This window comes from Amblyomma americanum, chromosome 1 (genome assembly GCF_052857255.1).
Source record: "Amblyomma americanum isolate KBUSLIRL-KWMA chromosome 1, ASM5285725v1, whole genome shotgun sequence".
Taxonomy (NCBI): Eukaryota; Metazoa; Arthropoda; class Arachnida; order Ixodida; family Ixodidae; genus Amblyomma; species Amblyomma americanum.
In genome coordinates, this window is record NC_135497.1 from 408,180,320 (window position 1) to 408,189,593 (window position 9,274).

Here is a 9,274-nt window from a genome sequence, read left to right on the forward strand (position 1 = left end):
TTAAAAAATAGGGTATTTGAGGTAGGCCAGGGAAACCACTTACAACTACTAGCCGGCTTGAGCATCTAGACAATTTTTGTATTGCTATTAATTAAGTAGTAAGGTGATTTTCCTAAATGCGTAAATATTGACTTTAGACAGCAGATGTGAATAGCAAAGTTAGCACCGTCAGAAAACCCCCATTCCATTTATTTGCGATAACGAAAGCCTCACGTGTACCTTTTTTCTGAGCTCAAAAGAAAGCCCGCGAAATACCAAAAAATCACGTGACAAGCGCATCCCGCGCGCCACGATTGTGGTGCTCTCAATCCTGGCTTGAGTGAATGAAATCAGCTGCTGGCATGGCGCGACGACACCATTGCTACGACAGACCGATATGTCGACGGTGGTTGCACCGTCACGACCCCATTGCTCCGGCAGGCCGATATGTCGACGGTGGTTGCACCGTCACGACGCCATTGCTCCGGCAGACCGGTGCAACCACCGTCGACATACCGGCCTGCCGGAGCAATGGGGTCGTGACGGTGCAACCACCGTCGACATACCGGCCTGCCGGAGCAATGGGGTCGTGACGGTGCAACCACCGTCGACATATCGGCCTGCCGGAGCATTGGGGGTCGTGACGGTGCAACCACCGTCGACATATCGGCCTGCCGGAACAATGGGGTCGTGACGGTGCAACCACCGTCGACATATCGGTCTGCCGGAGCAATGGTGTCGTCGCGTCATGCCAGCAGCTGATTTCATTCACTCAAGCCAGGATTGAGAGCACCACAATCGTGGCGCTCGGATGCGCTTGTCACGTGATTTTTTGGTATTTCGCGGGCTTTCTTTGAGCTCAGAAAAAAGGTACACGTGAGGCTTTCGTTATCGCAAATAAATGGAATGGGGGTTTTCTGACGGTGCTAACTTTGCTATTCACATCTGCTGTCTAAAGTCAATATTTACGCATTTAGGAAAATGATCTTAATTGCTAATTAATTAATTGCAATACAAAAAATTGCCTATGATGCGCAAGCCGGTTGGTAGGTGTATGTAAGTGGTTTCCCTGACCTATCTAAAATATCTTCTTTTTTAACTCTTGGCTAAAGTTGGCCTGGACACCCTGTATACTTCAGTATCCAAACGTGTAACCTTCATGCACGTTTGTCAGCCTCAGAGATCCGTGCTGTGTTTCGGCTATTTTACCATCGCGTTTGTACCTTGTGCTTGCGAGATTGGCCTGTGGAGGCGATACGGCGATAGCTGTATGTTAGTTCTTGCCCTTTCCTACCTTACGAGAGCTTTGTTTTCAGTAAGAGTGGTCTTTTTGTGTTCAGGAGCTGGCATTCTATTGACGCAAGCCAACTTCAATTTCTCCTTCGCTGCGGCTGCGAATAGGCTGTTTCCTCCGTTACGTGAGTGGTTCGCCGGTACACTGGTACGTTGTTGTCAGGGTATTGCTGCAAAAATATATCTTAGGAGCCCTGCTATACGTGGATGTCCGCATGATGTCACTGCTTGTCAGCAATGCAGAGAGTATGGGGACAGGAAGTTTGCACAATGTGCAGTGGAGCGCTTACAGCACCATACGACAGAGCAGTTGTCGTCAGCTACTATTTCTAAAGACGACTTGCGTGGACCTATGTAAATACGAGCGCTGTTTGTAAACAGCCATCGCTGCGCGCACGCAACCAAGGGAAGCGCGAGGTGTTTTATGCATGAATGTCCGTGTAATGGAAGGCCTTATTGCGGCATGCGTGTATGAGGATTTGTTATTTCCGTAGAGAGAAAGGGGAAGGGGATGATATATTGATTCTTTTTGTAATTCTTTTTGTATTTCGTTATTGGCTCATGCATTCGCTGTGACTGGAAGCAAGCACTCGGACGGGTGGATGGTAAGAACCTAATATAGGTCGTACGAAAAGATTGTACCGGAGTGACCTTATCAATTACGTGCCTTGCATCCACTGCTTATGAACAAATAGAGAGCGCAAGGCGTGGTTGTTCCGAGATAAATAGTGCGCGGGGAAGGCGATCATATTGTTCTCGCTTTCCACAGTAGACGTGATTAAAAATATGTATTCATATCTAAAGTATCACGTTGTCATTGAAATTTATGAGCACGAAAAAACGCGAAGCAGAGGAAGTTTTAGCAGTTAAAACTTATGCGACAATGGGAATGTCTCTGCCTTATTTTCTGCGCAAGCCGCATGGCAGTAGCTCAGTACGTCTTGCTTACCAGAAGTGCTAGAGGCAAAAAATAAAAATAAAATACGCTTCTAGTTTTGTCATTCACCCATTGTACAAGTCTCCAATGACGATGTTAATTATTTTAAATTTCTTCCAAAGTGCGCGTCCAAGTCCATGGCTCCGCAATCACGCCTGCCGTTTTTACGTGTCAGGCGGCGATTTGTTCTTCATCTCTGTCTAGTCGTTTTGCACCGTCGTCGCGAGTAACGGAGGACTGGCTCACAGGAGGGCGCAACATTAACAAAAAAGCGCGAGGTTGTGACGTTTGAAACAAGCAAGATTCTACCTATAGGGCTGCTCCCAGAAATAGTGGTAGCTCCGCCACATTGGATATAGAGGTGGCGTGTTTGCGCGTTTATATAACAAACCTGGTTGCGTCTTTCTGCCTCTGTAACTTACGGCTAGAAGTTTACTTTTCTGGGCGCCACATCCCGTGGCAAGTGCACGCAGCAATTGCTGAAGAGAGAGGAAAAGTTCGCGGGTTCTGTTCGGCAATCAAACGTGTGGACCAGCGGAAAAAAAATAAAAATCAGGCGTGACTCACGGCGCATCGGTTATCGCATCAACTGAGTAAACATGGCGCAGTAAAGAGGAGTAAGCGTATTGGAGCCAAAACTGCGCGGGCCAAGCGCGAGTTGTGCCCCTGAAGCGGCCCTCTGATAATGGCAGCAATGTGGCTGTCATACGCTGCGTACTTTGACCATCGAAGAAGATTGGTTCGTGTGATTTGAGAGTGTCAGCATTAACCGGCCGTTTCGCTACTTTCGTGCACATCTTTAGCTGTCGACTCGCATGTTCTTTCAAAAAGTGGGCTTTAAATTTATTATGAAATTTATTATGAAATTTCATGAAATGAAAGACTCGCAATAAATTTCCGGACGATCATCCAACGACCGCTTGTTCGGCGCATGATATTCTTCATATTTGCTGGGGCGACTTTATTACTTCACTACGACCGAACTAGTGGCATTGAGGAAATTTTATTAGTTGCAACTTAGCTATAGTACAACATGCCTCAGCAGCAAACTGCCTTATTTTATATTTGGGATAAGAGCTGGACTGCGTCTGCTCTGCTATAGCCGAACAACTGCTGTTGCGTATTATGGGAGCCCGACGAAATATGTCGGCTCCGGACGATCGAGGAAGGAGAGAGCGAGCGAAAGCAGAGCGGAGCGGAGGCCAGACGCGCTGCGCCAGATGCCGAGTCACCTGATGCCAGGCGCGCATACCACTGCTCGTGTAAACAGCACGTGAGGAGCGCCGGTGCCTGCTGCGATCAGAGCGTGGGAACATGAACGCCCGAACGACGACACGGCACACCGTGAGTGCGCGGCAGATTAGGATTTCGAGCAGTGCCATTGCCGTATTGTGCAGTGAGGTGGCGTTCAAATCAAATTTTTTTTTCCTGCCTAAAACAAAGACCACCGCAATAACAATCGCTGATCGAAACTGAAATGATATTACTGTGAAATTAGGTGCAATTTGCGCCTCATTTCGCCTCAGTGGCACCTCAGCATAGATTTTCGGGCTGAGTATGCGGCAAAACGCGCTTTGTTGCAAATTCAGAATTTTTTCTGAAATTTCTTTTGGTCTATTCGAGTTGGAGCATTATAAAAGAATATTGCATCAACCTTACAGCCGAAGAAACGGTTTATGTTGCGCACAAATGTCGCCTACTTTTTTAAAAAAAAAATCTAAAAATGGTAATTTTTGTGCTAAAATAATGAACAAAACGTACCTAAAAAATTTTCTTCTGGCAGTTTATTGCTAGCTGATACTGAGGTACAATGGTTATACATCGTTCGGGAAAATTTTGAGCTGTGAAAGAAAAATAACTATTTTGTTAATTTTTTAATGTTACCTAGGGTTTTGCCTTTATCTGGAAAATTCAAAGGGCTGTCATGTGACCGAATTTTTTTCCGCAAAAATATTCACTTTCGACGGTGCAATAAAGAGCCATAAATTTTCTGGAAGAAATCGGTGAGGGTAGAGCACGAACTCTGGCGCGTCTGGCGTGGAATGACCCTTTAAAGAAATTTAAGGGGACGAAATTATACCGGTGACCAACAGTGTTGTCTTGGCATGTAAAAACCAATCAGCCGTAATAAAGTACGCGCCTGCTCTGGTTTCAACCATCGTATTGACTTCCACGCAGTTAAATGCGATGAAGCAGACCTGACGCTATAGCTGCCAGCGACTTCTTGAGTAAGAAATAAACCCTTGCTGACCCTTGCCAGCACCGCGTGCGTAACCTCGTCCTGTTGTCAAGAGCACATCACGTGATCACGCACTTGTGAATAAACTGTGCTTATGTATAGAGGGAGAAAAGGTAGCTGTGTTCTTGCTGCTGCAAACGAAAGCCAGTTGTCCGCATTTTTGAGTGTTGCAGGCAAATTTCTTCATTGCAAGACTCAATGTGCGAAAGCATATGAAGATTTTTTTTTTCCAAATGAGCCAGATCCACCTATACGAAAACCGAGAAAGGGACGAGATTTGGTTATCTGCACAAACAGTAGCGCTATCCAAGATGTTATATGGTATGGTTTACATGTTACAGAAGCTCTACACAACGATGTATTGAAATATATGCAAATAATATAGTCAATATGAGCATGTAAACTTTGGATTTGACTCTTTGCAATGTGGAACTCTGCGCTTGACACAGTTTTGTCCAGAAGACGTTTTATACGGCCGTTTACAAGCGCTGTTTATGAAAACAGTGCCTAAAAATTATTATGATGCGAATACAGCATAGAAACAGTTAAAACATTCGTTGTGTGCAATCAGGGGCAGTGCTTTGCTTCAACAGAAGCAAGCAAATACGAACAGCAGGCTTCTGTCGCAAGCGCTTACGCGACAACCTTCTTTTCCAATGTCCACACTTCGGCAGCGGCAAAGTAAGCTACCTAGAATATATGGGATCTATATATTTTACTTCACTGCAGCATTTTAAATCAATGAGTAGCAGCGAAATGGTAGGCGCGTTCAGGAGGCAAAACGTCAGGACAGTGGCTAGTATTATCGTTTTCTGTCTGTATCTACTATTACGCTTGTAATAATGAATTGAGAAAGCCACTTGAATTGAGAAAGAAGTCGCCCAATTGAGTGCTTTAACGTGCACTATTGCAGAGGCGCATCCTTGCTTCATCGGCGACAGCCCTTGCAAAAATATTTTGAGTTTAAGTTGACGCTTAATTCAATTTTCTCATTAGAGCCCTTTGATAATAAATTGACTAGGTTTTGAATTTTTCTATTGACTTACGATAGCAAATTGGCCACCGCGTTAAAACTGAAACAAAATGCAGAGTGGCAGTTAGACTCAACTGAGCTCATTCGTTCTTTCGAACGAAAATTTAATGTCTATCCAGTACCTTAACTCACTGACCTTGAATGGTAGCAGCCTACAGCTTGGTGCTGAAACGTTACCGGAATGCTATAAAATTATTTATTTTGGTACAAATTCATAATATATGCCGTCCGTCATATTCCTGATCTCGCTGAAACATAATTCACGCTCTCTATGATGCGTTTTTAAGCTTTGAATAACATTTTATAACCGGGATCGCCAAAGTTTACAGCAAATACCTTCTGCCAGCATTGCGAAAGCAGCAAGTAACAGGCACTTGGAGACCGCACTACTACACAGCATAAACATGTTACAGCCATACAATCACCTGCCCTAAACCTACATGCTCCTGCTTGTATACTCGATATGAAGAGTGTTTCAGCTAGTATAAGCTGCGAGTTGTTAATAACCGCAGATTTCAAAAATGATTTAAGCACCATTGCCGCATTCTGAGGATGGAAATGTTTCATTTCCATTCATTTATTTTTTCCCTTAAAGACCCGAAGGCATTACATAAGGGGGGAGCAAAATCAAGGTCAAAAGAGAAAGAATAAATTGACAAAAGAGAACAATAACAAAACAAAAAAGGGTATGTAACAGTTAAATGATCTTGTCACGCGTATACAATGCAAAGTAAAATTCACGGGTTTGAAACACGAGAAATATGTATATATATATATATATATATATATATATATATATATATATATATATATATATATATATATATATCAAATAACATCCTGTATATCTTTTGTCCCTCGACACCGGAAGAGGTGACGTACAGCCGCAGCACTCTTAGATGTCTGCACACCAAGAAAAACACGCTTAATGCACGTGTTATAGAATTCTTTGAAAGTTGACAGGAACAGCTCAGATATTCACGCAACATTGTTTCGCAAATGAACATCCGTTGAGGTCACCTGGTGGGGCTGAATGAAGATCAAGTAGAATTATTCAAAGCTTGCCTTTGCGCGGACATTTCTAAATTTATTAGGCATCTGTACTTTCGCGCCTAAATTCAATGCACAGGCCAGGTGTTAAAAAAGTGCTATGCAATTTCTAATTTTCCAAGCTTTTGGATAAGTGCCTATCGCTAGAAGTCCTCACGGGCCGATCAAACACATCAAAGAGAACACATCAACGACATTTGCGAACCTGCACCTCCGATTCCAATCCACGTGTCAATAATGGACCCTTTGCAAAACTCTGGATGTCAGTTTCCCTGCACAGCGAGAACCCCTTCAACATGGCAACCCGGCCTCTTTTTTTCGGACAGAAATTAGGTGCAGCTCTAGCAACTTCTGGTCACAAAATATTTCCGCGGGTCTCTCGTGCACACTTCTGCAGTGTGCTGTATTCGCAGTGAAGGGGTTATGCGCTCTTTTGGCAAGTCACTGCTTGGCAGGTGCAACCCACCTGCCGCGTGTTGCACTCGCGACGGAGGGAAGAGCAATTGTGTCAAGCTGCTTCTCGCCAGGTGCGTGCACGGCATAAGTCTTTCTGTTTGTCTCCAGCCCTGCACCCAACTTCTGCCCTTGCTTGGGACAAGCCGCGCCGCCATGGTAAAGGAGGTGTTCATGTTGAGGGAGGCTAACTTTCGCAGATTTTCAAATGATCTGCGAGGCTTTTCTGGACGTGATCGCATCACTTTACATCACGCGAGATTTCTATCGTCAGACAGCTCTCGGAAGCGAGTAAATACCGTTCCATAGCTACTCCACAATGATTTATTGGGCGGTGCACTCTGCTGCTCACTGTCGGAGCAGATGTTGTCAATACTTATCGGCAGAAATAAACTGAGCGGAGCAAAAAGCAAAAAAAAAAGTTAGAAGGCCAGGACGTATACCCTGGCCCTAAAATTTCAAGCACATATTTGAAAAAGAAGTCTGGCCATAGAAGGGGAACATATGATCAATTAACGAAAAAAGAACGTAGTATTAGTTTGCCGATGACAAAGTCCAAGTTCATTGGTGAGGGTGAGTGGAGGCAAGGATATGACATAAGACTACAATGTTTTTCGAAAATAACACAACATGCGGCCACTCCTCACGTTCGTCTTCCCGTCACTCTGCGTTGGCTAGTCTCTGCGAGGAAGACGGGACACCGGCTGCAACTCAACGTCATGATGCAGCCGTTTCGCCATGCCTCCAACGCCCCGCTGGCCATGAATGAAGGCGACCGTGGCGCGCGTCTTCTTGTTGTTCTTGTTGTTGTTAGCCTATCAGAGGATGGCACATAACCACACTGGGGGATCGGCCAAGAATCGGGTGACTATTCACGTGTATTCAGGTAATTAAAATGAAAAGCACGCTGGAAAGCAACACTGGAGGATTCTTCCTCATGAACAGAAAAGGGATTAAAGTTTTGATTTCAAAATTAGTAGTAGTAGTAATAATAATAATAATAATAATAATAATAATAATAATAATAATAATAATAATAATAATAATAATAATAATAATAATAAAGACAGGGACTGGAAAGAGTTATTGAGTCAAAATTTACTAATTGAGAGGAAAGAAAATTTTGTAACCCTTAGCATGGAAGTCGGTAAGATTCTAGCAGGAAATTTATAACAGCGGTACAAACAGATCTGTGGATGAACCCAAATAAGGTGGCGCCAAATGATAGTAAGAGCGGGCTGCTTAAACTAAGACCAAGGGGCCGCAAGGGCTCCTCCGGCAACCTTCTTTTCAATCAGGTGTATCGGCGACAATAGAGCAAAAAATGCTCAATGGATTCAAGCTCATGGCAAAATGCACAAAGTGGAGAGAGCGCCAAACCCAACCTGTGCAAATAGAAATTTAGAGGAGGTATACGGCACCGCAGCCTGTCAGAGATACTTCAAGCTGCCGAGATCGACAAACTTGCCTGTTCCAAGAATATCTGAGGTGCTGATAATCCGCCGATGTTATAAGTTTTGTGTCTTGCGTGCTTAAAAACGCACGTCGCCGAAACCTAGATGCTGTCATATAGGCTGTAGCCGGGATGATAGGCAACACGGGGCCGCTTAGGGAAGCCTTCGCGAGAGTATTAGCGATCTCATGAACTGTCATACTGCTGTGACCGGGAACCCATACTAAATGAACAAGACTCAAATGCGGGGGAAGCAGGGACAAGAATGTGTTGAAAATGGAACCGTCAACATGCGCAGCGAGGGACGAACACAGAGATAAAGAATCTGTAATTACTGCCACTGCGGTAATAGAGGGGTCTAGCTTGCGTAGAGCAAGTACTACTGCCAGAAACTCTGCTTGAAAAATAGGGGTGAAATCTGGAAGCCGCCGTGAAAAAGACCAGTCTAAATGCGAACAGAATATTCCCACACTTGCCTTTTCATTGCACTGCGTCGGTTGCTATTGCAATTTTTGAAGGTAGGGCCCTTAGATGATCGTTCAGTAGACCATTTGGAATACAGGGTGGCAAAAGTTTTGCATTTTGGGGGTAAATATCGTCGAAAACAATGTGGACAGCGGGCACTCTGTATAGCGCACGAAGGATGTCATAAATCTTCACATCTAAAGGCTCAAGTGATCTTTGCACAAACACTACCTGTGGGGTATGAAAACGAGACCAGAGGGCACTAAAAAAGGAGGTCGGCTGGCAACAGAAAATGCTTTGTGAACGGTGGAAATGAGATTCGTGGATTCTTAGGTAAGTCTTCACAGTTAAAAATTGAAGTCGAGATAAGAG